Here is a 27,223-nt window from a genome sequence, read left to right as displayed (position 1 = left end):
CTCACCACTACACTCACCACCACACTCACCACTACACTCACCACTACACTCACCACCACACTCACCACTACACTCACCACCACACTCACCAACACACTCACCACCACACTCACCACCACACTCACGACCACACTCACCACCACACTCACCACCACACTCACCACCACACTCACCACCACACTCACCACTACACTCACCACCACACTCACCACCACACTCACCACCACACTCACCACCACACTCACCAACACACTCAGACACACTCACCACTCACTCACCACTACACTCACCACTCACCACTACACTCACCACCACACTCACCACCACACTCACCACCACACTCACCACTACACTCACCACCACACTCACCACTACACTCACCACTACACTCACCACCACACTCACCACTACACTCACCACCACACTCACCAACACACTCACCACCACACTCACCACCACACTCACCACTACACTCACCACCACACTCACCACTACACTCACCACCACACTCACCACCACACTCACGACCACACTCACCACCACACTCACCACCACACTCACCACCACACTCACCACCACACTCACCACTACACTCACCACCACACTCACCACCACACTCACCACCACACTCACCACCACACTCACCACCACACTCACCACCACACTCACCACTACACTCACCACTACACTCACCACCACACTCACCACTACACTCACCACCACACTCACCACTACACTCACCACCACACTCACCACTACACTCACCACTACACTCACCACCACACTCACCACCACGACTCACCACTCACTCACCACCACACTCACTCACCACTCACTCACCACTACACTCACCAACACATTCACCACCACACTCACCACTCACTCACCACCACACTCACCAACACACTCACCACTCACTCACCACTACACTCACCACTCACCACTCACCACTACACTCACCACTACACTCACCACTCACTCACCACCACGCTCACCACCACACTCACCACTCACCACCACACTCACCACCACACTCACCACCACACTCACCACCACACTCACCACCACACTCACCACCACACTCACCACCACACTCACCACCACACTCACCACCACACTCACCACCACACTCACCACCACACTCACCACCACACTCACCACTACACTCACCACCACACTCACCACCACACTCACCAACACACTCAGACACACTCACCACTCACTCACCACTCACCACTACACTCACCACTCACCAACACACTCACCACCACACTCACCACCACTACACAGAGACACACAGAGACTCACCACTCACTCACCTCACTCACTCACCAACACACTCACCAACACACATAGACACACACTCACTACCACACTCACCACTCACCACCACACTCACCACCACTACACAGAGACACACTCACCAGCACACTCACCACTCACTCACCACCACACTCACTCACCACCACCACACTCACCACCACACTCACCACTACACTCACTCACTCACCACCACACTCACCACTCACACTCACCACACACTCACCACTACACTCACCACCACACTCACTCACCACCACACTCACCAGCACACTCACCACTCACTCACCACCACACTCACTCACCACCACCACACTCACCACCACACTCACCACTACACTCACTCACTCACCACCACACTCACCACTCACACTCACCACACACTCACCACTACACTCACCACCACACTCACTCACCACCACACTCACCAACACACTCACCACTCACTCACCACCACACTCACCACCACACTCACTCACCACCACACTCACCAACACACTCACCACTACACTCACTCACTCACCACCACACTCACCACTCACACTCACCACACACTCACCACTACACTCACCACCACACTCACTCACCACCACACTCACCAACACACTCACCACTCACTCACCACCACACTCACCACCACACTCACTCACCACCACACTCACCAACACACTCACCACTCACTCACCACCACACTCACCACCACACTCACTCACCACCACACTCACCACCACACTCACCACCACACTCACTCACCACCACACTCACTCACCACCACACTCACCACCACACTCACCAACACACTCACCACTCACTCACCACCACACTCACCAACACACTCACCACCACACTCACCACTACACTCACCACCACACTCACTCACCACCACACTCACCACCACACTCACCACCACACTCACTCACCACCACACTCACTCACCACCACAAACACTCACCACTCACTCACCACTCACTCACCACTACACTCACCACTCACTCACCACCACACTCACCACTCACTCACCATCACAAACAAGCTGGGCACCATCCCCAAGCTCACCGGGGGTGAGGAGCTCACTCACCACTCACTCACCACCTCACCAACACACAGAGACACACTCACCATCACAAACAAGCTGGGCACCATCCCCAAGCTCACCGGGGGTGAGGAGCTCACCACTCACTCACCACTACACTCACCACTCACTCACCATCACAAACAAGCTGGGCACCATCCCCAAGCTCACCGGGGGTGAGGGAACCACTCACCACACAGAGACACTCACCACTCACTCACCACTCACTCACCACCACCACTCACGACCACACTCACCACCACGACTCACCACTCACTCACCACCACACTCACTCACCACTCACTCACCACCACACTCACCACTCACTCACCACCACACTCACCACCACACTCACCACTCACTCACCACCACACTCACTCACCACTCACTCACCACCACACTCACTCACCACTCACTCACCACCACACTCACCACTCACTCACCACCACACTCACCACTCACTCACCACCACACTCACCACTCACTCACCACCACACTCACCACTCACTCACCACCACACTCACCACTCACTCACCACCACACTCACCACTCACTCACCACCACACTCACCACTCACTCACCACTCACTCACCACCACACTCACCACTCACTCACCACCACACTCACTCACCACTCACTCACCACCACACTCACCACTCACTCACCACCACACTCACCACTCACTCACCACCACACTCACCACTCACTCACCACTCACTCACCACCACACTCACCACTCACTCACCACTCACTCACCACCACACTCACCACTCACTCACCACCACACTCACCACTCACTCACCACCACACTCACCACTCACTCACCACTCACTCACCACCACACTCACCACTCACTCACCACCACACTCACTCACCACTCACTCACCACCACACTCACCACTCACTCACCACCACACTCACCACTCACTCACCACCACACTCACCACTCACTCACCACTCACTCACCACCACACTCACCACTCACTCACCACCACACTCACTCACCACTCACTCACCACCACACTCACCACTCACTCACCACCACACTCACCACTCACTCACCACCACACTCACCACTCACTCACCACTCACTCACCACCACACTCACCACTCACTCACCACTCACTCACCACCACACTCACCACCACACTCACGACCACACTCACCACCACACTCACCACCACACTCACCACCACACTCACCACCACACTCACGACCACACTCACCACCACACTCACGACCACACTCACCACCACACTCACCACCACACTCACCACCACACTCACCACCACACTCACCACCACACTCACCACCACACGACTCACCACTCACTCACCACCACACTCACTCACTCACCAACACACTCACCACTACACTCACCACTCACCACTACACTCACCACTACACTCACCACTCACTCACCACCACGCTCACCACCACACTCACCACCACACTCACCACCACACTCACCACCACACTCACCACTACTCACCACTACACTCACCACCACACTCACCACCACACTCACCATCACACTCACCACTACACTCACCACCACACTCACCACCACACTCACCACTACTCACCACTACACTCACCACCACACTCACCACTACACTCACCACTACTCACCACCACACTCACCACCACACTCACCACTACACTCACCACCACACTCACCACAACACTCACCACTACACTCACCACTACACTCACCACCACACTCACCACCACACTCACCACCACACTCACCACCACACTCACCACTACTCACCACTACACTCACCACCACACTCACCACCACACTCACCACCACACTCACCACCACACTCACCACTACTCACCACCACACTCACCACCACACTCACCACCACACTCACCACCACACTCACCACTACACTCACCACCACACTCACCACCACACTCACCAACACACTCAGACACACTCACCACTCACTCACCACTACACTCACCACCACACTCACTCACCACCACACTCACCACCACACTCACCACCACACTCACCAACACACTCACCACTACACTCACCACCACACTCACTCACCACCACACTCACCACCACACTCACCACCACACTCACCAACACACTCACCACTACACTCACCACTACACTCACCACCACACTCACCAACACACTCACCACTACACTCACCACCACACTCACTCACCACCACACTCACCACCACACTCACCACCACACTCACTCACCACTCACTCACCACTCACTCACCACCACACTCACCACTACACTCACCACCACACTCACTCACCACTCACCACCACACTCACTCACCACCACACTCACTCACCACTCACTCACCACTCACTCACCACCACACTCACCACTACACTCACCACCACACTCACTCACCACTCACCACCACACTCACTCACCACCACACTCACTCACCACTCACCACCACACTCACTCACCACCACACTCACCACTCACTCACCACCACACTCACCACTCACTCACCACCACACTCACCACCACACTCACCACCACACTCACCACCACACTCACCACTCACTCACCACCACACTCACCACTCACTCACCACCACACTCACCACTACACTCACTCACCACACTCACCACTCACTCACCACCACACTCACCACTCACTCACCACCACACTCACCACTCACTCACCACCACACTCACCAACACACTCACCACTACACTCACCACTCACTCACCACCACACTCACCACTCACTCACCACCACACTCACCACTCACTCACCACCACACTCACCACCACACTCACCCACTCACTCACCACCACACTCACCACTCACTCACCACCACACTCACCACTCACTCACCACCACACTCACCACCACACTCACCACCACACTCACCACCACACTCACCACTCACTCACCACCACACTCACCACTCACTCACCACCACACTCACCACTCACTCACCACCACACTCACCACTCACTCACCACCACACTCACACTCACTCACCACCACACTCACCACACTCACTCACCACCACACTCACCACCACACTCACCACCACACTCACCACTCACTCACCACCACACTCACCACTCACTCACCACCACACTCACCACTCACTCACCACCACACTCACCACTCACTCACCACCACACTCACCACCACACTCACTCACCACACTCACCACTCACTCACCACCACACTCACCACCACACTCACCACCACACTCACTCACCACACACTCACCACCACACTCACTCACCACTCACTCACCACCACACTCACCACACACTCACCACCACTCACCACCACACACACTCACCACCACACTCACCACACACTCACCACCAACTCACTCACCACTCACTCACCACTCACTCACCACTCACTCACCACCACACTCACTCACCACCACACTCACTCACCACCACACTCACCAACACACACACCACCACACTCACCACTCACTCACCACTCACTCACCACTACACTCACCACCACACTCACTCACCACCACACTCACCAACACACTCACCACTACACTCACCACCACACTCACTCACCACCACACTCACCACCACACTCACCACCACACTCACTCACCACTCACTCACCACTCACTCACCACCACACTCACTCACCACTCACTCACCACCACACTCACTCACCACCACACTCACCAACACACTCACCACCACACTCACCACTACACTCACCACCACACTCACTCACCACCACACTCACCAACACACTCACCACTACACTCACCACCACACTCACTCACCACCACACTCACCACCACACTCACCACCACACTCACTCACCACTCACTCACCACCACACTCACTCACCACCACACTCACCAACACACTCACCACCACACTCACCACTACACTCACCACCACACTCACTCACCACCACACTCACCAACACACTCACCACTACACTCACCACTACACTCACCACCACACTCACTCACCACCACACTCACCACCACACTCACCACCACACTCACTCACCACTCACTCACCACCACACTCACTCACCACCACACTCACCAACACACTCACCACCACACTCACCACTACACTCACCACCACACTCACTCACCACCACACTCACCAACACACTCACCACCACACTCACCACTACACTCACCACCACACTCACTCACCACCACACTCACCACACACTCACCACTACACTCACCACCACACTCACTCACCACCACACTCACTCACCACTCACCACCACACTCACTCACCACCACACTCACTCACCACTCACTCACCACTCACCACCACACTCACCACTCACTCACCACTCACTCACCACCACACTCACTCACCACTCACTCACCACCACACTCACTCACCACCACACTCACCAACACACTCACCACCACACTCACCACTACACTCACCACCACACTCACTCACCACCACACTCACCAACACACTCACCACTACACTCACCACCACACTCACTCACCACCACACTCACCACCACACTCACCACCACACTCACTCACCACTCACTCACCACTCACTCACCACCACACTCACTCACCACCACACTCACTCACCACTCACCACCACACTCACTCACCACCACACTCACTCACCACCACACTCACCAACACACTCACCACCACACTCACCACTACACTCACCACCACACTCACTCACCACCACACTCACCAACACACTCACCACTACACTCACCACCACACTCACTCACCACCACACTCACTCACCACTCACCACCACACTCACTCACCACCACACTCACTCACCACTCACTCACCACTCACCACCACACTCACCACTCACTCACCACTCACTCACCACCACACTCACTCACCACTCACTCACCACCACACTCACCAACACACTCACCACCACACTCACCACTACACTCACCACCACACTCACTCACCACCACACTCACCAACACACTCACCACTACACTCACCACCACACTCACTCACCACCACACTCACCACCACACTCACCACCACACTCACTCACCACTCACTCACCACTCACTCACCACCACACTCACTCACCACTCACTCACCACCACACTCACTCACCACCACACTCACCAACACACTCACCACCACACTCACCACTACACTCACCACCACACTCACTCACCACCACACTCACCAACACACTCACCACTACACTCACCACCACACTCACTCACCACCACACTCACCACCACACTCACCACCACACTCACTCACCACTCACTCACCACTCACTCACCACCACACTCACTCACCACCACACTCACTCACCACTCACCACCACACTCACTCACCACCACACTCACTCACCACTCACTCACCACTCACTCACCACCACACTCACTCACCACCACACTCACTCACCACTCACTCACCACTCACCACCACACTCACCACTCACTCACCACCACACTCACCAACACACTCACCATCACAAACAAGCTGGGCACCATCCCCAAGCTCACCGGGGGTGAGGAGCTCACCACTCACTCACCACTACACTCACCACTCACTCACCACTACACTCACCACTCACTCACCATCACAAACAAGCTGGGCACCATCCCCAAGCTCACCGGGGGTGAGGAGCTCACCACTCACTCACCAACACACAGAGACACACTCACCACTCACTCACCACCACCACACTCACCACTCACTCACCACTCACTCACCACTCACTCACCACTCACTCACCACCACACTCACCACTCACTCACCACTCACTCACCACTCACTCACCACTCACTCACCACCACACTCACCACTCACTCACCACCACACTCACCACTCACTCACCACCACACTCACCACTCACTCACCACCACACTCACCACTCACTCACCACTCACTCACCACTCACTCACCACTCACTCGCCACCACACTCACCACCACACTCACCAACACATTCACCACCACACTCACCACCACACTCACCACTCACTCACCACTCACTCACCACTCACTCGCCACCACACTCACCACCACACTCACCAACACACTCACCACCACACTCACCACCACACTCACCACCACACTCACCACTACACTCACTCACCACCACACTCACCACCACACTCACCACCACACTCACCACCACACTCACCACCACACTCACCACCACACTCACCACCACACTCACCACCACACTCACCACCACACTCACCACTACACTCACCACCACACTCACCACCACACTCACCACTCACTCACCACCACACTCACCACCACACTCACCACTCACTCACCACCACACTCACCACCACACTCACCACCACACTCACCACTACACTCACTCACCACTCACTCACCACCACACTCACTCACCACTCACTCACCACCACACTCACCACTCACTCACCACCACACTCACCAACACTCACTCACCACTCACTCACCACCACACTCACTCACCAACACACTCACCACCACACGACTCACCACTCACTCACCACCACACTCACCACCACACTCACTCACCACTCACTCACCACCACACTCACTCACCACCACACTCACCACCACACTCACTCACCACTCACTCACCACCACACTCACTCACCACACTCACCACTACACTCACCACCACACGACTCACCACTCACTCACCACCACACTCACTCACTCACCACTACACAGAGACACACACTCACCACTCACTCACCACCACACTCACTCACCACCACACTCACCACCACACTCACTCACCACTCACTCACCACCACACTCACCACTCACTCACCAACACACTCACCACCACACTCACCACTCACTCACCACCACACTCAGACACACTCACCACTCACTCACCACCACACTCAGACACACTCACCACTCACTCACCACTACACTCACCACTCACCACTACACTCACCACTACACTCACCACTCACTCACCACCACGCTCACTCACCACCACACTCACCACCACACTCACCACCACACTCACCAACACACTCAGACACACTCACCACTCACTCACCACTACACTCACCACTCACCACTACACTCACCACTACACTCACCACCACACTCGCCACCACACTCACCACCACACTCACCACTACACTCACCACCACACTCACCACTCACTCACCACTACACTCACCACCACACTCACCACTACACTCACCACTACACTCACCACCACACTCACCACTACTCACCACCACACTCACCACTACACTCACCACTACACTCACCACTCACTCACCACCACACTCACTCACTCACCAACACACTCACCACTACACTCACCACTCACCACTACACTCACCACTACACTCACCACTCACTCACCACCACGCTCACCACCACACTCACCACCACACTCACCACCACACTCACCACTACACTCACCACTACACTCACGACCACACTCACGACCACACTCACCACCACACTCACCACCACACTCACCACTACACTCACCACCACACTCACCACTCACTCGCCACCACACTCACCACCACACTCACGACCACACTCACCACCACGACTCACCACTCACTCACCACCACACTCACCACCACCACCACACTCACCACTCACTCGCCACCACGACTCACCACTCACTCACCACCACACTCACCACCACACTCACCACTCACTCACCAACACACTCACCACTCACTCACCACCACACTCACCACCACACTCACCACTCACTCGCCACCACACTCACCACCACACTCACCACTCACTCACCACCACCACTCACTCACCACTACACTCACTCACCACCACACTCACCACTCACTCACCACCACACTCACCACTCACTCACCAACACACTCACCACCACCACTCACTCACCACTACACTCACTCACCACCACACTCACCAACACACTCACCACCACACTCACCACCACACTCACCACCACACTCACCACTCACTCGCCACCACACTCACCACCACACTCACCACCACACTCACCACTACACTCACCACCACACTCACCACTCACTCGCCACCACACTCACCACCACACTCACCACCACACTCACCACCACACTCACCACTCACTCGCCACCACACTCACCACCACACTCACCACCACACTCACCACTACACTCACCACCACACTCACCACTCACTCGCCACCACACTCACCACCACACTCACCACCACACTCACCACCACACTCACCACTCACTCGCCACCACACTCACCACCACACTCGCCACCACACTCACCACCACACTCACCACCACACTCACCACCACACTCACCACTCACTCGCCACCACACTCACCACCACACTCACCACTCACTCACCACCACCACTCACTCACCACTACACTCACTCACCACCACACTCACCACTCACTCACCACCACACTCACCACTCACTCACCAACACACTCACCACCACCACTCACTCACCACTACACTCACTCACCACCACACTCACCAACACACTCACCACCACACTCACCACCACACTCACCACCACACTCACCACTCACTCGCCACCACACTCACCACCACACTCACCACCACACTCACCACTACACTCACCACCACACTCACCACTCACTCGCCACCACACTCACCACCACACTCACCACCACACTCACCACCACACTCACCACTCACTCGCCACCACACTCACCACCACACTCACCACCACACTCACCACTACACTCACCACCACACTCACCACTCACTCGCCACCACACTCACCACCACACTCACCACCACACTCACCACCACACTCACCACTCACTCGCCACCACACTCACCACTCACACGACTCACCTCTCTCTGTGTAGATGACAAAGCTGCTCTCTGCTCAGCCACAGAAAAGCAACTTGAGGAATGTCACGAGCTGGTGAGTCACGGAGATATGTGAGTGGTGAGTAGGTGGTGAGTGAGTGGTGAGTGGGTGAGTGGGTGGGTGGGTGGGTGAGTAGGTGGTGAGTGAGTGGTGAGTGGGTGGGTGGGTGAGTGGGTGGGTGGGTGAGTGGGTGGGTGGGTGGGTGAGTGGGTGGGTGGGTGAGTGGGTGGGTGGGTGGTTGGGTGGGTGGGTGGGTGAGTGGGTGAGTGAGTGGTGAGTAGTGAGTAGGTGGTGAGTGAGTGGTGAGTGGGTGAGTGGGTGGGTGGGTGGGTGGGTGAGTGGGTGGGTGGGTGGGTGAGTGGGTGGGTGGGTGGGTGGTTGGGTGGGTGGGTGGGTGGTTGGGTGGGTGGGTGGGTGGTTGGGTGGGTGGGTGGGTGGTTGGTTGGGTGGGTGAGTGGGTGGGTGGGTGAGTGGGTGGGTGGTTGGGTGGGTGGGTGGGTGGTTGGGTGGGTGGGTGAGTGGGTGGGTGGGTGAGTGGGTGGGTGGGTGAGTGAGTGGTGAGTGGTGAGTAGGTGGTGAGTGAGTGGTGAGTGGGTGAGTGGGTGGGTGGGTGGGTGAGTGGGTGGGTGCGTGGGTGAGTGGGTGGGTGGGTGGGTGAGTGAGTGGTGAGTAGGTGGTGAGTGGGTGGGTGGGTGAGTGGGTGGGTGGGTGGGTGAGTGAGTGAGTGGGTGGGTGGGTGGGTAAGTGAGTGGGTGGGTGAGTGAGTGGGTGGGTGGGTGGGTGAGTGGGTGGGTGGGTGAGTGGGTGGGTGGGTGAGTGGGTGGGTGGTTGGGTGGGTGGGTGGGTGAGTGGGTGGGTGAGTGAGTGGTGAGTAGGTGGTGAGTGAGTGGTGAGTGGGTGGGTGGGTGAGTGGGTGGGTGGGTGGGTGAGTGGGTGGGTGAGTGGGTGGGTGGGTGGGTGAGTGGGTGGGTGAGTGAGTGAGTGGGTGGGTGGGTGGGTGAGTGGGTGGGTGGGTGAGTGGGTGGGTGGGTGGGTGGGTGAGTGGGTGGGTGGGTGGGTGGGTGAGTGGGTGGGTGGGTGAGTGGGTGAGTGGGTGGGTGAGTGAGTGGTGAGTAGGTGGTGAGTGAGTGGTGAGTGGGTGAGTGGGTGGGTGGGTGGGTGAGTGGGTGGGTGGGTGGGTGAGTGGGTGGGTGGGTGGGTGAGTGAGTGGTGAGTAGGTGGTGAGTGGGTGGGTGGGTGGGTGAGTGGGTGGGTGGGTGGGTGAGTGGGTGGGTGGGTGGGTAAGTGAGTGGGTGGGTGAGTGAGTGGGTGGGTGGGTGGGTGAGTGGGTGGGTGGGTGAGTGGGTGGGTGGTTGGGTGGGTGGGTGGGTGAGTGGGTGGGTGAGTGAGTGGTGAGTAGGTGGTGAGTGAGTGGTGAGTGGGTGGGTGAGTGGGTGGGTGGGTGGGTGAGTGGGTGGGTGGGTGGGTGAGTGGGTGGGTGGGTGGGTGAGTGGGTGGGTGGGTGGGTGAGTGGGTGGGTGGGTGGGTGGGTGAGTGGGTGGGTGGGTGAGTGGGTGAGTGGGTGGGTGAGTGAGTGGTGAGTGGTGAGTAGGTGGTGAGTGAGTGGTGAGTGGGTGAGTGGGTGGGTGGGTGGGTGGGTGGGTGGGTGAGTGGGTGGGTGGGTGGGTGAGTGGGTGGGTGGGTGGGTGAGTGAGTGGTGAGTAGGTGGTGAGTGGGTGGGTGGGTGAGTGGGTGGGTGGGTGGGTGGGTGAGTGGGTGGGTGGGTGGGTAAGTGAGTGGGTGGGTGAGTGAGTGGGTGGGTGGGTGGGTGAGTGGGTGGGTGGGTGAGTGGGTGGGTGGGTGAGTGGGTGGGTGGTTGGGTGGGTGGGTGGGTGAGTGGGTGGGTGAGTGAGTGGTGAGTAGGTGGTGAGTGAGTGGTGAGTGGGTGGGTGAGTGGGTGGGTGGGTGAGTGGGTGGGTGGGTGGGTGAGTGAGTGAGTGGGTGGGTGGGTGGGTGAGTGGGTGAGTGAGTGAGTGGGTGGGTGGGTGGGTGAGTGAGTGGGTGGGTGAGTGAGTGGTGAGTGGGTGAGTGGGTGGGTGGGTGAGTGGGTGAGTGGGTGGGTGGGTGGGTGAGTGAGTGGGTGAGTGGGTGGGTGAGTGAGTGGGTGGGTGAGTGGGTGAGTGGTGAGTGAGTGAGTGAGTGGGTGAGTGGGTGAGTAGGTGGTGAGTGAGTGGGTGAGTAGGTGAGTGGGTGGGTGGGTGAGTGGGTGAGTGAGTGGGTGGGTGGGTGAGTGAGTGGGTGAGTGGGTGGGTGGGTGGGTGAGTGAGTGGGTGAGTGAGTGGGTGGGTGGGTGGGTGAGTGAGTGGTGAGTGGGTGAGTGGGTGGGTGGGTGAGTGGGTGGGTGGGTGGGTGAGTGAGTGGGTGGGTGGGTGAGTGAGTGGGTGAGTGGGTGGGTGGGTGAGTGAGTGAGTGGGTGGGTGGGTGGGTGAGTGAGTGGGTGAGTGGGTGGGTGGATGAGTGAGTGGGTGAGTGGGTGGGTGGGTGAGTGAGTGGGTGAGTGAGTGGTGAGTAGGTGAGTGGGTGGGTGGGTCAGTGGGTGGGTGAGTGAGTGGGTGGGTGGGTGGGTGAGTGAGTGGGTGAGTGGGTGGGTGGGTGGGTGAGTGAGTGAGTGAGTGAGTGGGTGGGTGAGTGGGTGGGTGGGTGGGTGAGTGAGTGGGTGATTGGGTGGGTGGGTGGGTGGGTGAGTGGGTGGGTGAGTGAGTGGGTGGGTGAGTGGGTGGGTGGGTGGGTGGGTGAGTGAGTGAGTGGGTGAGTGGGTGGGTGGGTGGGTGAGTGGGTGGGTGGGTGAGTGGGTGCGTGGGTGAGTGAGTGAGTGAGTGAGTGGGTGGGTGAGTGGGTGGGTGGGTGAGTGAGTGAGTGAGTGAGTGGGTGGGTGAGTGGGTGGGTGAGTGAGTGGGTGAGTGGGTGAGTGGGTGGGTAGGTGGGTGAGTGAGTGGTGAGTGGGTGAGTAGGTGGTGAGTGAGTGGTGAGTGGGTGAGTGAGTGGGTGAGTGAGTGGGTGGGTGAGTGGGTGGGTGAGTGAGTGGGTGAGTGGGTGGGTGGGTGAGTGGGTGGGTGATTGGGTGGGTGGGTGAGTGAGTGGGTGGGTGAGTGGGTGGGTGGGTGAGTGAGTGAGTGGGTGAGTGGCTAGGTGGGTGGGTGAGTGGGTGAGTGAGTGGGTGGGTGAGTGGGTGGGTGGGTGAGTGAGTGAGTGGGTGAGTGGTTGGGTGGGTGAGTGAGTGGGTGGGTGAGTGAGTGAGTGGGTGGGTGGGTGAGTGGGTGGGTGGGTGGGTGAGTGAGTGGGTGAGTGAGTGGGTGGGTGGGTGGGTGAGTGGGTGGGTGGGTGGGTGGGTGGGTGGGTGAGTGGGTGGGTGGGTGAGTGGGTGGGTGGGTGGGTGAGTGGGTGGTGGGTGGGTGGGTGAGTTGGTGAGTGAGTGGTGAGTGGGTGGTGAGTGAGTGAGTGGGTGGGTGGGTGGGTGAGTGGGTGGGTGGGTGGGTGAGTGGGTGGGTGAGTGGGTGGGTGGGTGAGTGAGTGGTGAGTAGGTGGTGAGTAGGTGAGTGAGTGGCGAGTGGGTGGGTGGGTGAGTGGGTGGGTGAGTGGGTGAGTGGATGGGTGGGTGAGTGAGTGAGTGGGTGGGTGGGTGGGTGAGTGGTGAGTGAGTGAGTGGTGAGTGACTGAGTCTCTGAGTGAGTGAGTGAGTCTCTGAGTGAGTGAGTGAGTGACTGAGTGAGTGAGTCTCTGACTGACTGAGTGAGTGAGTCTGTGTGTGAGTGACTGAGTGAGTGAGTGAGTCTGTGTGTGAGTGACTGAGTGAGTGAGTGAGTGACTGAGTGGCTGAGTGACTGAGTGACTGACTGAGTGAGTGTCTGACTGAGTGAGTCTCTGACTGAGTGAGTGAGTCTGTGTGTGAGTGAGTGAGTCTCTGAGTGAGTGACTGAGTGAGTGAGTGACTGAGTGAGTGAGTGACTGAGTGAGTGAGTCTCTGAGTGAGTGACTGAGTGACTGAGTGACTGACTGAGTGAGTTTCTGACTGAGTGAGTGAGTGAGTCTGTGTGTGAGTGAGTGAGTCTCTGACTGAGTGAGTGAGTGAGTCTGTGTGTGAGTGAGTGAGTCTCTGAGTGAGTGACTGACTGAGTGAGTGACTGAGTGTGTGACTGAGTGAGTGGGTGGGTGAGTGAGTGAGTGTCTTGAGTGAGTGAGTGACTGAGTCTCTGAGTGAGTGAGTGAGTCTCTGAGTGAGTGAGTGAGTGACTGACTGAGTGAGTGACTGAGTGAGTGGGTGGGTGAGTGAGTGAGTGTCTTGAGTGAGTGAGTGACTGAGTCTCTGAGTGAGTGAGTGAGTCTGTGTGTGACTGAGTGACTGACTGAGTGAGTGACTGAGTGAGTGAGTGAGTCTCTGAGTGAGTCTCTGAGTGAGTGAGTCTCTGAGTGAGTCTCTGAGTGAGTGAGTGAGTCTGTGTGTGAGTCGCAGATGGAACAGATGGAGTTGGAGGCTCGCGATCAGCCGGCTCCGCTGAGGCTCCGAGCCACGGCTCAGACTCGGAGCCTCCGCACGGAGCTCAGCTCCCTCGAGTCTGACTACGTGAGTCAGCTACCCACTCAGCTACCCACTCAGCTACCCACTCAGCTACTCACTCAGCTACCCACTCAGCTACTCACTCAGCTACCCACTCAGCTACTCACTCAGCTACCCACTCAGCTACCCAACAACAACCGCCATTCGCCACTAAGTGGCGGTGACGTCACCACGACGCTTGTGCCAGGCCATGTGCACCCTGAGGCCACCCACTCACTCAGATACCCACTCAGCTACTCACTCACTCAGCCACTGAACTACCCACTCAGCCACTCACTCAGCCACTCACTCACTCAGCCACTCAGCTACCCACTCAGCTACTCACTCACTCAGCCACTCACTCAGCCACTCACTCAGCCACTCAGATACCCACTCAGCTACTCACTCACTCAGCTACTCACTCACCCACTCACTCACTCAGCCACTCAACTACCCACTCAGCCACCCACTCAGCTACCCAGCTACTCACTCACTCACACACTCACTCACTCAGCCACTCACTCACTCACTCAGCCACTCACTCACACACTCACTCACTCAGCCACTCACTCACTCACCCATTCACTCACCCACTCAGCCACTCACTCACACACTCACTCACTCAGCCACTCACTCACACACTCACTCACTCAGCCACTCACTCACACACTCACTCACTCAGCCACTCACTCACACACTCAGCCACTCACTCACACACTCACTCAGCCACTCACTCACACACTCACTCACTCAGCCACTCACTCACTCACACACTCACCCACTCAGCCACTCACTCACTCACCCATTCACTCACCCACTCAGCCACTCACACACTCACTCACTCAGCCACTCACTCACACACTCACTCACTCAGCCACTCACTCACACACTCACTCACTCAGCCACTCACTCACACACTCACTCACTCAGCCACTCACTCACTCACACACTCACCCACTCAGCCACTCACTCACATACTCACTCACTCAGCTACTCACTCACTCACACACTCACCCACTCACTCACCCACTCACTCACCCCCTCACTCACTCAGCCACTCACTCAGCCACCCACTCAGCCACTTAGCCACCCACTCAGATACCCACTCAGCTACTCAGATAACCACTCAGCCACTCAACTACCCACTCGGCTACCCACCCACTCAGCTACCCACCCACTCAGCTACTCACTCAGCCACCCACTCACTCACCCACTCACTCAGCTAGCTACCCACTCAGCTACTCACTCAGCCACCCACTCACTCACCCACTCAGATACCCACTCAGATACTCAGCTACCCACTCAGCTACTCACCCACTCAGCTACTCACTCAGCCACCCACTCACTCACCCACTCAGATACCCACTCAGATACTCAGCTACCCACTCAGCTACTCACCCACTCAGCTACTCACTCAGCCACCCACTCACTCACCCACTCAGCTACTCACTCAGCCACCCACTCACTCACCCACTCAGATACCCACTCAGATACTCAGCTACCCACTCAGCTACTCACCCACTCAGAGAGTGACTGACTGACTAAGTAACTGACTGAGTGACTGACTGACTGAGTGACTGACTGACTTGGTGACTGACTGAGTGACTGACTGAGTGACTGACTGACTGAGTAACTGAGTCACTAACTAACTGACTAACTGACTGACTAACTGACTGACTGACTAACTGACTGACTGACTGACTGACTAACTGACTGACTAACTAACTGACTGACTGACTAACTGACTGACTAACTGACTGACTGACTGACTAACTGACTGGCTGTCTCCCCTGTCTAGAAACGATCTCGTATCGCTTACAGCGATGAACTCTCTGTGAGGGACAAGTTGCTGAGCAGTGATGGCAAAACATCGTCACACGGACAGGTACCTGTGATGGTGGTGATGGTGGTGGTGATGGTGGTGATGGTGGTGATGGTGGTGGTGGTGGTGATGGTGGTGGTGGTGATGGTGGTGATGGTGGTGGTGGTGATGGTGGTGATGGTGGTGATGATGGTGGTGGTGATGGTGGTGATGGTGGTAGTGGTGGTGATGGTGATGGTGGTGATGGTGGTGGGGGTGGTGGTGGTGGTGGTGGTGATGGTGGTGATGGTGGTGGTGGTGATGGTGGTGATGGTGGTGGTGATGGTGGTAGTGGTGATGATGGTGGTGATGGTGGTGGTGGTGGTGGTGATGGTGGTGATGGTGGTGATGGTGGTGGTGATGGTGGTGATGGTGATGATGATGTTGATGGTGGTGATGGTGGTGGTGATGGTGGTGGTGGGGGTGGTGGTGATGGTGGTGATGGTGGTGATGGTGGTGATGATGGTGGTGATGGTGGTGGTGGTGGTGATGGTGGTGGTGGTGATGGTGGTGATGGTGGTGGTGGTGATGGTGGTGATGGTGGTGGTGATGGTGGTAGTGGTGATGGTGATGGTGGTGGTGGTGGTGGTGATGGTGGTGGTGATGGTGGTGGTGGTGGTGATGGTGGTGATGGTGGTGGTGATGGTGGTGATGGTGATGGTGATGTTGTTGTTGTTGATGTTGTTGATGTTGTTGATGTTGTTGATGTTGATGTTGTTGATGTTGTTGATGTTGTTGATGTTGATGTTGTTGATGTTGATGTTGTTGATGTTGATGTTGATGTTGTTGATGTTGATGTTGTTGATGTTGTTGATGTTGTTGATGTTGTTGTTGTGTAGAGGTCGCTGTTGCTAGGCAACACAGAGAGGTTGGAAGCCGCGAGCGGACACCTGGAGGCCGGATACAGAGCGGTGGTGGAGACCGGTACATCAACAACATCAACAACATCAACAACATCAACAACATCAACATCAACAACAACATCAACATCAACAACAACATCAACAACATCAACATCAACATCAACATCAACAACAACATCAACAACATCAACATCAACATCAACAACATCAACATCAACAACATCAACATCAACAACATCAACAACATCAACAACATCAACATCAACAACATCACCACCACCATCACCACCATCACCACCATCACCACCACCACCACCTCTCCATGTACCCTACCCGATACCCGCCTACACGTACCTAGCCGGGTACGGGTAGGCCGTGAGTCACTGCTGAGTCACCGTGTGTGTCACTCATGTCCCAACGTCGTGTCTCTTCATAATTGGTTCTTTAGCCTTCTGTCTGGCAACAAAACTGACACCTCTTTACAAGGAGTCATGTTTGCATAGACCGCAATACCTGCGGTCATAATGCAAACAAAACACACAACTCTGATGATGTATAAGCACTGTCCTTGAAGTTGATTGGTCCACACCCGAGACAGCTTTCCTTAGAGCCTAGTCTCACATGGTCCTTGAAGTTGATTGGTCCACACCCGAGACAGCTTTCCTTAGAGCCTAGTCTCACATGGTCCTTGAAGTTGATTGGTGCACACCCGAGACAGCTTTCCTTAGAGCCTAGTCTCACATGGTCCTTGAAGTTGATTGGTGCACACCCGAGACAGCTTTCCTTAGAGCCTAGTCTCACATGGTCCTTGAAGTTGATTGGTGCACACCCGAGACAGCTTTCCTTAGAGCCTAGTCTCACATGGTCCTTGAAGTTGATTGGTCCACACCCGAGACAGCTTTCCTTAGAGCCTAGTCTCACATGGTCCTTGAAGTTGATTGGTCCACACCCGAGACAGCTTTCCTTAGAGCCTAGTCTCACATGGTCCTTGAAGTTGATTGGTCCACACCCGAGACAGCTTTCCTTAGAGCCTAGTCTCACATGGTCCTTGAAGTTGATTGGTCCACACCCGAGACAGCTTTCCTTAGAGCCTAGTCTCACATGGTCCTTGAAGTTGATTGGTCCACACCCGAGACAGCTTTCCTTAGAGCCTAGTCTCACATGGTCCTTGAAGTTGATTGGTCCACACCAGAGACAGCTTTCCTTAGAGCCTAGTCTCACATGGTCCTTGAAGTTGATTGGTCCACACCCGAGACAGCTTTCCTTAGAGCCTAGTCTCACATGGTCCTTGAAGTTGATTGGTGCACACCCGAGACAGCTTTCCTTAGAGCCTAGTCTCACATGGTCCTTGAAGTTGATTGGTCCACACCAGAGACAGCTTTCCTTAGAGCCTAGTCTCACATGGTCCTTGAAGTTGATTGGTCCACACCCGAGACAGCTTTCCTTAGAGCCTAGTCTCACATGGTCCTTGAAGTTGATTGGTCCACACCCGAGACAGCTTTCCTTAGAGCCTAGTCTCACATGGTCCTTGAAGTTGATTGGTCCACACCCGAGACAGCTTTCCTTAGAGCCTAGTCTCACATGGTCCTTGAAGTTGATTGGTCCACACCCGAGACAGCTTTCCTTAGAGCCTAGTCTCACATGGTCCTTGAAGTTGATTGGTGCACACCCGAGACAGCTTTCCTTAGAGCCTAGTCTCACATGGTCCTTGAAGTTGATTGGTCCACACCCGAGACAGCTTTCCTTAGAGCCTAGTCTCACATGGTCCTTGAAGTTGATTGGTCCACACCCGAGACAGCTTTCCTTAGAGCCTAGTCTCACATGGTCCTTGAAGTTGATTGGTCCACACCCGAGACAGTTTTCCTTAGAGCCTAGTCTCACATGGTCCTTGAAGTTGATTGGTCCACACCCGAGACAGCTTTCCTTAGAGCCTAGTCTCACATGGTCCTTGAAGTTGATTGGTCCACACCCGAGACAGCTTTCCTTAGAGCCTAGTCTCACATGGTCCTTGAAGTTGATTGGTCCACACCCGAGACAGTTTTCCTTAGAGCCTAGTCTCACATGGTCCTTGAAGTTGATTGGTCCACACCCGAGACAGCTTTCCTTAGAGCCTAGTCTCACATGGTCCTTGAAGTTGATTGGTCCACACCCGAGACAGTTTTCCTTAGAGCCTAGTCTCACATGGTCCTTGAAGTTGATTGGTCCACACCCGAGACAGCTTTCCTTAGAGCCTAGTCTCACATGGTCCTTGAAGTTGATTGGTCCACACCCGAGACAGTTTTCCTTAGAGCCTAGTCTCACATGGTCCTTGAAGTTGATTGGTCCACACCCGAGACAGCTTTCCTTAGAGCCTAGTCTCACATGGTCCTTGAAGTTGATTGGTCCACACCCGAGACAGTTTTCCTTAGAGCCTAGTCTCACATGGTCCTTGAAGTTGATTGGTCCACACCCGAGACAGCTTTCCTTAGAGCCTAGTCTCACATGGTCCTTGAAGTTGATTGGCCCACACCCGAGACAGCTTTCCTTAGAGCCTAGTCTCACATGGTCCTTGAAGTTGATTGGTCCACACCCGAGACAGTTTTCCTTAGAGCCTAGTCTCACATGGTCCTTGAAGTTGATTGGTCCACACCCGATACAGCTTTCCTTAGAGCCTAGTCTCACATGGTCCTTGAAGTTGATTGGTCCACACCCGAGACAGCTTTCCTTAGAGCCTAGTCTCACATGGTCCTTGAAGTTGATTGGTCCACACCCGAGACAGTTTTCCTTAGAGCCTAGTCTCACATGGTCCTTGAAGTTGATTGGTCCACACCCGAGACAGCTTTCCTTAGAGCCTAGTCTCACATGGTCCTTGAAGTTGATTGGTCCACACCCGAGACAGCTTTCCTTAGAGCCTAGTCTCACATGGTCCTTGAAGTTGATTGGTCCACACCCGAGACAGCTTTCCTTAGAGCCTAGTCTCACATGGTCCTTGAAGTTGATTGGTCCACACTCGAGACAGCTTTCCTTAGAGCCTAGTCTCACATGGTCCTTGAAGTTGATTGGTCCACACCCGAGACAGCTTTCCTTAGAGCCTAGTCTCACATGGTCCTTGAAGTTGATTGGTCCACACCCGAGACAGCTTTCCTTAGAGCCTAGTCTCACATGGTCCTTGAAGTTGATTGGTCCACACCCGAGACAGCTTTCCTTAGAGCCTAGTCTCACATGGTCCTTGAAGTTGATTGGTCCACACCCGAGACAGCTTTCCTTAGAGCCTAGTCTCACATGGTCCTTGAAGTTGATTGGTCCACACCCGAGACAGCTTTCCTTAGAGCCTAGTCTCACATGGTCCTTGAAGTTGATTGGTCCACACCCGAGACAGCTTTCCTTAGAGCCTAGTCTCACATGGTCCTTGAAGTTGATTGGTCCACACCCGAGACAGCTTTCCTTAGAGCCTAGTCTCACATGGTCCTTGAAGTTGATTGGTCCACACCCGAGACAGCTTTCCTTAGAGCCTAGTCTCACATGGTCCTTGAAGTTGATTGGTCCACACCCGAGACAGCTTTCCTTAGAGCCTAGTCTCACATGGTCCTTGAAGTTGATTGGTCCACACCCGAGACAGCTTTCCTTAGAGCCTAGTCTCACATGGTCCTTGAAGTTGATTGGTCCACACCCGAGACAGCTTTCCTTAGAGCCTAGTCTCACATGGTCCTTGAAGTTGATTGGTCCACACCCGAGACAGCTTTCCTTAGAGCCTAGTCTCGCATGGTCCTTGAAGTTGATTGGTCCACACCCGAGACAGCTTTCCTTAGAGCCTAGTCTCACATGGTCCTTGAAGTTGATTGGTCCACACCCGAGACAGCTTTTCTTAGAGCCTAGTCTCACATGGTCTTTGAAGTTGATTGGTCCACACCCGAGACAGCTTTCCTTAGAGCCTAGTCTCGCATGGTCCTTGAAGTTGATTGGCCCACACCCGAGACAGCTTTCCTTAGAGCCTAGTCTCACATGGGTTGAACCAGATGACGCCAAAAGGCGCACAACTCAAAGACAATGCACCATCAGAGTATGAGAGCTCGGGGCAAGCATCTACACTATGGGAACCTCTGATAATGTACACTGTCCTCAGAAGTTATGTTCTTTTGTTTGCATTATGACCGCAGGTATTGCGGTCTATGCAAACATGACTCCTTGTAAAGAGGTGTCAGTTTTGTTGCCAGACAGAAGGCTAAAGATCCAATTATCATATTTTTACTGGCAAATGAGGTTCCCATAGTGTCTTCTCACAATTCAAGTTCATAGAATCAACAAACCCGCGCCTGCCACAACACGGCTTCATCCCAGAGGTCGCAATCGGGTACCCGATACCCGTACCCTACCCGTACCCGGCCGGGTACGGGTAGGGTACGGGTAGGGTACGGGTAGGGTAGGGTACGGGTAGGGTACGGGTAGGGTACGGGTAGAGTACGGGTAGGGTACGGGTACGGGTAGGGTACGGGTAGGGTACGGGTAGGGTACGGGTAGGGTACGGGTAGGGTACGGTATGGGTAGGGTACGGGTAGGGTACGGGTAGGGTACGGGTAGGGTACGGGTAGGGTACGGGTAGGGTACGGGTAGGGTACGGTATGGGTAGGGTACGGGTAGGGTACGGGTAGGGTACGGGTAGGGTACGGGTAGGGTACGGGTAGGGTACGGTATGGGTAGGGTACGGGTAGGGTACGGGTAGGGTACGGGTAGGGTACGGGTAGGGTACGGGTAGGGTACGGGTAGGGTACGGATATGGGTACGGGTAGGGTACGGGTAGGGTACGGGTACGGGTAGGGTACGGGTAGGGTACGGGTACGGGTAGGGTACGGGTAGGGTACGGGTAGGGTACGGGTAGGGTACGGGTAGGGTACGGGTAGGGTACGGGTAGGGTACGGTACGGCTGGGTACGGGTAGGGTACGGGTACGGGTAGGGTACGGGTAGGGTACGGGTAGGGTACGGGTAGGGTACGGGTAGGGTACGGGTAGGGTACGGGTAGGGTACGGTACGGGTAGGGTACGGGTAGGGTACGGGTAGGGTACGGGTAGGGTACGGGTGGTCGGCGGGGTACGGGTAGGGTACGGGTACGGGTACGGGTACGGGTAGGGTACGGGTGCGGGTAGGGTACGGGTGCGGGTAGGGTACGGGTGCGGGTAGGGTACGGGTGCGGGTAGGGTACGGGTGCGGGTAGGGTACGGGTAGGGTACGGGTAGGGTACAGGTACGGGTAGGGTACGGGTAGGGTGCGGGTAGGGTACGGGTGCGGGTAGGGTACGGGTGCGGGTAGGGTACGGGTAGGGTACGGGTAGGGTACGGTACGGGTAGGGTACGGGTGCGGGTAGGGTACGGGTAGGGTACGGGTACGGGTAGGGTACGGCTGGGTACGGGTAGGGTACGGGTAGGGTACGGTACGGGTAGGGTACGGGTAGGGTACGGGTAGGGTACGGGTACGGGTACGGGTAGGGTACGGGTAGGGTGCGGGTAGGGTACGGGTAGGGTGCGGGTAGGGTACGGGTAGGGTACGGGTAGGGTACGGGTACGGGTAGGGTACGGGTAGAGTACGGGTAGGGTACGGGTAGGGTACGGGTAGGGTACGGGTAGGGTACGGGTAGGGTACGGGTAGGGTACGGGTAGGGTACGGCCCGGTACGGGTACGGGTAGGGTACGGGTAGGGTACGGGTAGGGTACGGGTATGGGTACGGGTAGGGTACGGGTAGGGTGCGGGTAGGGTACGGGTAGGGTGCGGGTAGGGTACGGGTAGGGTACGGGTAGGGTACGGGTAGGGTACGGGTAGGGTGCGGGTAGGGTACGGGTAGGGTACGGGTATGGGTAGGGTACGGGTAGGGTACGGGTAGGGTACGGGTAGGGTGCGGGTAGGGTACGGGTAGGGTACGGGTAGGGTACGGGTAGGGTACGGGTAGGGTGCGGGTAGGGTACGGGTAGGGTACGGGTAGGGTGCGGGTAGGGTACGGGTAGGGTACGGGTAGGGTGCGGGTAGGGTACGGGTAGGGTACGGGTAGGGTGCGGGTAGGGTACGGGTAGGGTACGGGTAGGGTACGGGTAGGGTAGGGTACGGGTAGGGTGCGGGTAGGGTACGGGTAGGGTACGGGTAGGGTACGGGTAGGGTACGGGTAGGGTACGGGTAGGGTGCGGGTAGGGTACGGGTAGGGTACGGGTAGGGTACGGGTAAGGAATCAAAACCCGTCTTTGACGTCTGGTGTGTCTCTCTGTTTGTCCGTCAGAACAAATTGGCCAGGACATTCTCGACAATCTCCATCGGGACAGAGAAACTATTCAGAGAGCAAGAGAGAGGGTGAGTGAGTGGGTGGGTGGGTGAGTGGGTGGGTGGGTGAGTGGGTGGGTGAGTGAGTGGGTGGGTGGGTGAGTGGGTGGGTGGGTGGGTGGGTGAGTGAGTGGGTGGGTGAGTGGGTGGGTGGGTGGGTGGGTGGGTGAGTGGGTGGGTGGGTGGGTGGGTGAGTGGGTGGGTGAGTGGGGAGTGGGTGGGTGAGTGGGTGGGTGGGTGAGTGGGTGAGTGGGTGGGTGGGTGGGTGAGTGGGTGGGTGAGTGGGTGAGTGGGTGGGTGGGTGGGTGGGTGGGTGAGTGGTGGGTGAGTGGGTGGTGAGTGGGTGGGTGGGTGAGTGGGTGAGTGGGTGGGTGGGTGGGTGAGTGGGGGGTGAGTGGGTGAGTGGGTGGGTGGGTGGGGTGAGTGGGTGGGTGAGTGGGTGAGTGGGTGGGTGAGTGGGTGGGTGGGTGAGTGGGTGAGTGGGTGGTGGGTGGGTGAGTGGGTGGGTGAGTGGGTGAGTGGGTGGTGGGTGGTGAGTGGGTGGGTGGGTGAGTGGGTGAGTGGGTGGGTGGGTGAGTGGGTGGGTGGGTGAGTGGGTGAGTGGGTGGGTGGTGAGTGGGTGAGTGGGTGGGTGGGTGAGTGAGTGGGTGGGTGGGTGGGTGAGTGGGTGAGTGGGTGGGTGGTGAGTGGGTGGGTGAGTGAGTGGGTGAGTGAGTGAGTGGGTGGGTGAGTGGGTGGGTGAGTGGGTGGGTGGGTGAGTGGGTGGGTGGGTGAGTGGGTGGGTGGGTGGTGAGTGGGTGGTGAGTGGGTGGGTGGGTGAGTGGGTGGTGGGTGAGTGGGTGAGTGGGTGGGTGGGTGAGTGGGTGGGTGAGTGGGTGGGTGGGTGGGTGAGTGGGTGGGTGAGTGGGTGGGTGGGTGAGTGAGTGGGTGGGTGGGTGAGTGGGTGGGTGAGTGGGTGAGTGGGTGGGTGGGTGGGTGGTGAGTGAGTGGGTGAGTGAGTGGGTGAGTGAGTGGGTGGGTGGGTGAGTGGGTGGGTGAGTGGGTGGGTGAGTGGGTGGAGTGGGTGGGTGGGTGGTGGGTGAGTGGGTGGGTGGGTGAGTGGGTGGGTGAGTGGTGAGTGGGTGGGTGGGTGGGTGGGTGAGTGGGTGGGTGAGTGGGTGGGTGGGTGAGTGGGTGAGTGGGTGTGTGGGTGGGTGGTGAGTGGGTGGGTGGGTGGTGAGTGGGTGGGTGGGTGAGTGGGTGGGTGGTGAGTGGGTGAGTGGGTGGGTGGGTGAGTGGTGAGTGGGTGGGTGAGTGAGTGGGTGGGTGAGTGGGTGGGGTGAGTGGGTGGGTGGGTGAGTGGGTGGGTGAGTGGGGTGGGGTGAGTGGGTGGGTGGGTGGGTGAGTGGGTGGGTGGGTGAGTGGGTGAGTGGGTGGGTGGGTGAGTGGGTGAGTGGGTGGGTGGGTGAGTGGGTGAGTGGGTGGGTGAGTGGGTGGGTGGGTGGGTGAGTGAGTGGGTGGGTGGGTGAGTGGGTGGGTGAGTGGGTGAGTGGGTGGGTGGGTGGGTGGGTGGGTGAGTGGGTGGTGAGTGGGTGGGTGGGTGAGTGGGTGGGTGGGTGAGTGGGTGAGTGGGTGGGTGGGTGAGTGGTGGTGGGTGGGTGGGTGGGTGAGTGGGTGGGTGGGTGAGTGGGTGGGTGGTGGTGGGTGGGTGAGTGGGTGGTGGGTGAGTGGGTGGGTGAGTGGGTGGGTGAGTGGGTGGGTGAGTGGGTGGGTGGGTGAGTGGGTGAGGGTGGGTGAGTGGGTGGGTGGGTGGGTGGGTGAGTGGGTGGGTGGGTGGGTGGGTGAGTGGGTGGGTGGGTGAGTGGGTGGGTGGGTGAGTGGGGTGGTGGGTGGGTGAGTGGGTGAGTGGGTGGGGGTGGGTGAGTGGGTGAGTGGGTGGGTGGTGGTGTGGGTGGGTGAGGTGGGTGGGGTGGGTGAGTGGGTGGGTGGGAGTGGGTGAGTGGGTGGGTGGGTGGGTGAGTGGGTGGTGGGTGGGTGAGTGGGTGGGTGGGTGGTGAGTGGGTGGGTGGGTGAGTGGGTGGGTGGGTGGGTGGGTGAGTGGGTGGGTGAGTGGGTGGGTGAGTGGTGGGTGGGTGGTGGGTGAGTGGTGGGTGGGTGAGTGGGTGGGTGGAGTGGGTGGGTGGGTGGTGAGTGGGTGAGGGTGGGTGAGTGGGTGGGTGGTGGGTGGGTGAGTGGGTGGGTGGGGTGAGTGGGTGGGTGAGTGGGTGAGTGGGTGGGTGGGTGGGTGTGGGTGAGTGGTGGGTGGGTGGTGAGTGGGTGGGTGGGTGAGTGGGTGGGTGAGTGGGTGGGTGGGTGGGTGGGTGGGTGGGTGTGGTGGGTGAGTGGGTGGGTGGGTGTGTGGTGGGTGGTGGTGGGTGAGTGGGTGGGTGAGTGGTGGGTGGTGTGGGTGGGTGGGTGGGTGGG

At 57.1% G+C, this 27,223-nt stretch overlaps 1 long non-coding RNA gene across 2 annotated transcripts in view; it reads left to right on the top strand.

Moving 5' to 3' along the window:
• LOC144954011 (uncharacterized) overlaps positions 1 to 24,820 on the top strand; it is a 31,093-nt gene extending 6,273 nt beyond the window's left edge. Inside the window, exons 1-6 of one of the 2 annotated variants that reach the window (XR_013641003.1) lie at positions 7,930 to 8,002; positions 11,200 to 11,258; positions 15,694 to 15,804; positions 17,576 to 17,662; positions 18,478 to 18,562; positions 24,741 to 24,820. This is a non-coding gene — a long non-coding RNA (uncharacterized LOC144954011). Of the gene's footprint in view, positions 1 to 7,929; positions 8,003 to 11,199; positions 11,259 to 15,693; positions 15,805 to 17,575; positions 17,663 to 18,477; positions 18,563 to 24,740 lie in introns of those variants that run through there. The other variant, XR_013641004.1, reaches the window with a different exon arrangement.
• Positions 24,821 to 27,223: the final 2,403 nt, after the last annotated feature.

The sequence above is a fragment of the Lampetra fluviatilis genome, unplaced genomic scaffold, assembly GCF_964198595.1.
Source record: "Lampetra fluviatilis unplaced genomic scaffold, kcLamFluv1.1 SCAFFOLD_730, whole genome shotgun sequence".
NCBI classification, from domain to species: Eukaryota; Metazoa; Chordata; class Hyperoartia; order Petromyzontiformes; family Petromyzontidae; genus Lampetra; species Lampetra fluviatilis.
This window is presented reverse-complemented; position numbering and strand designations above follow the sequence as displayed.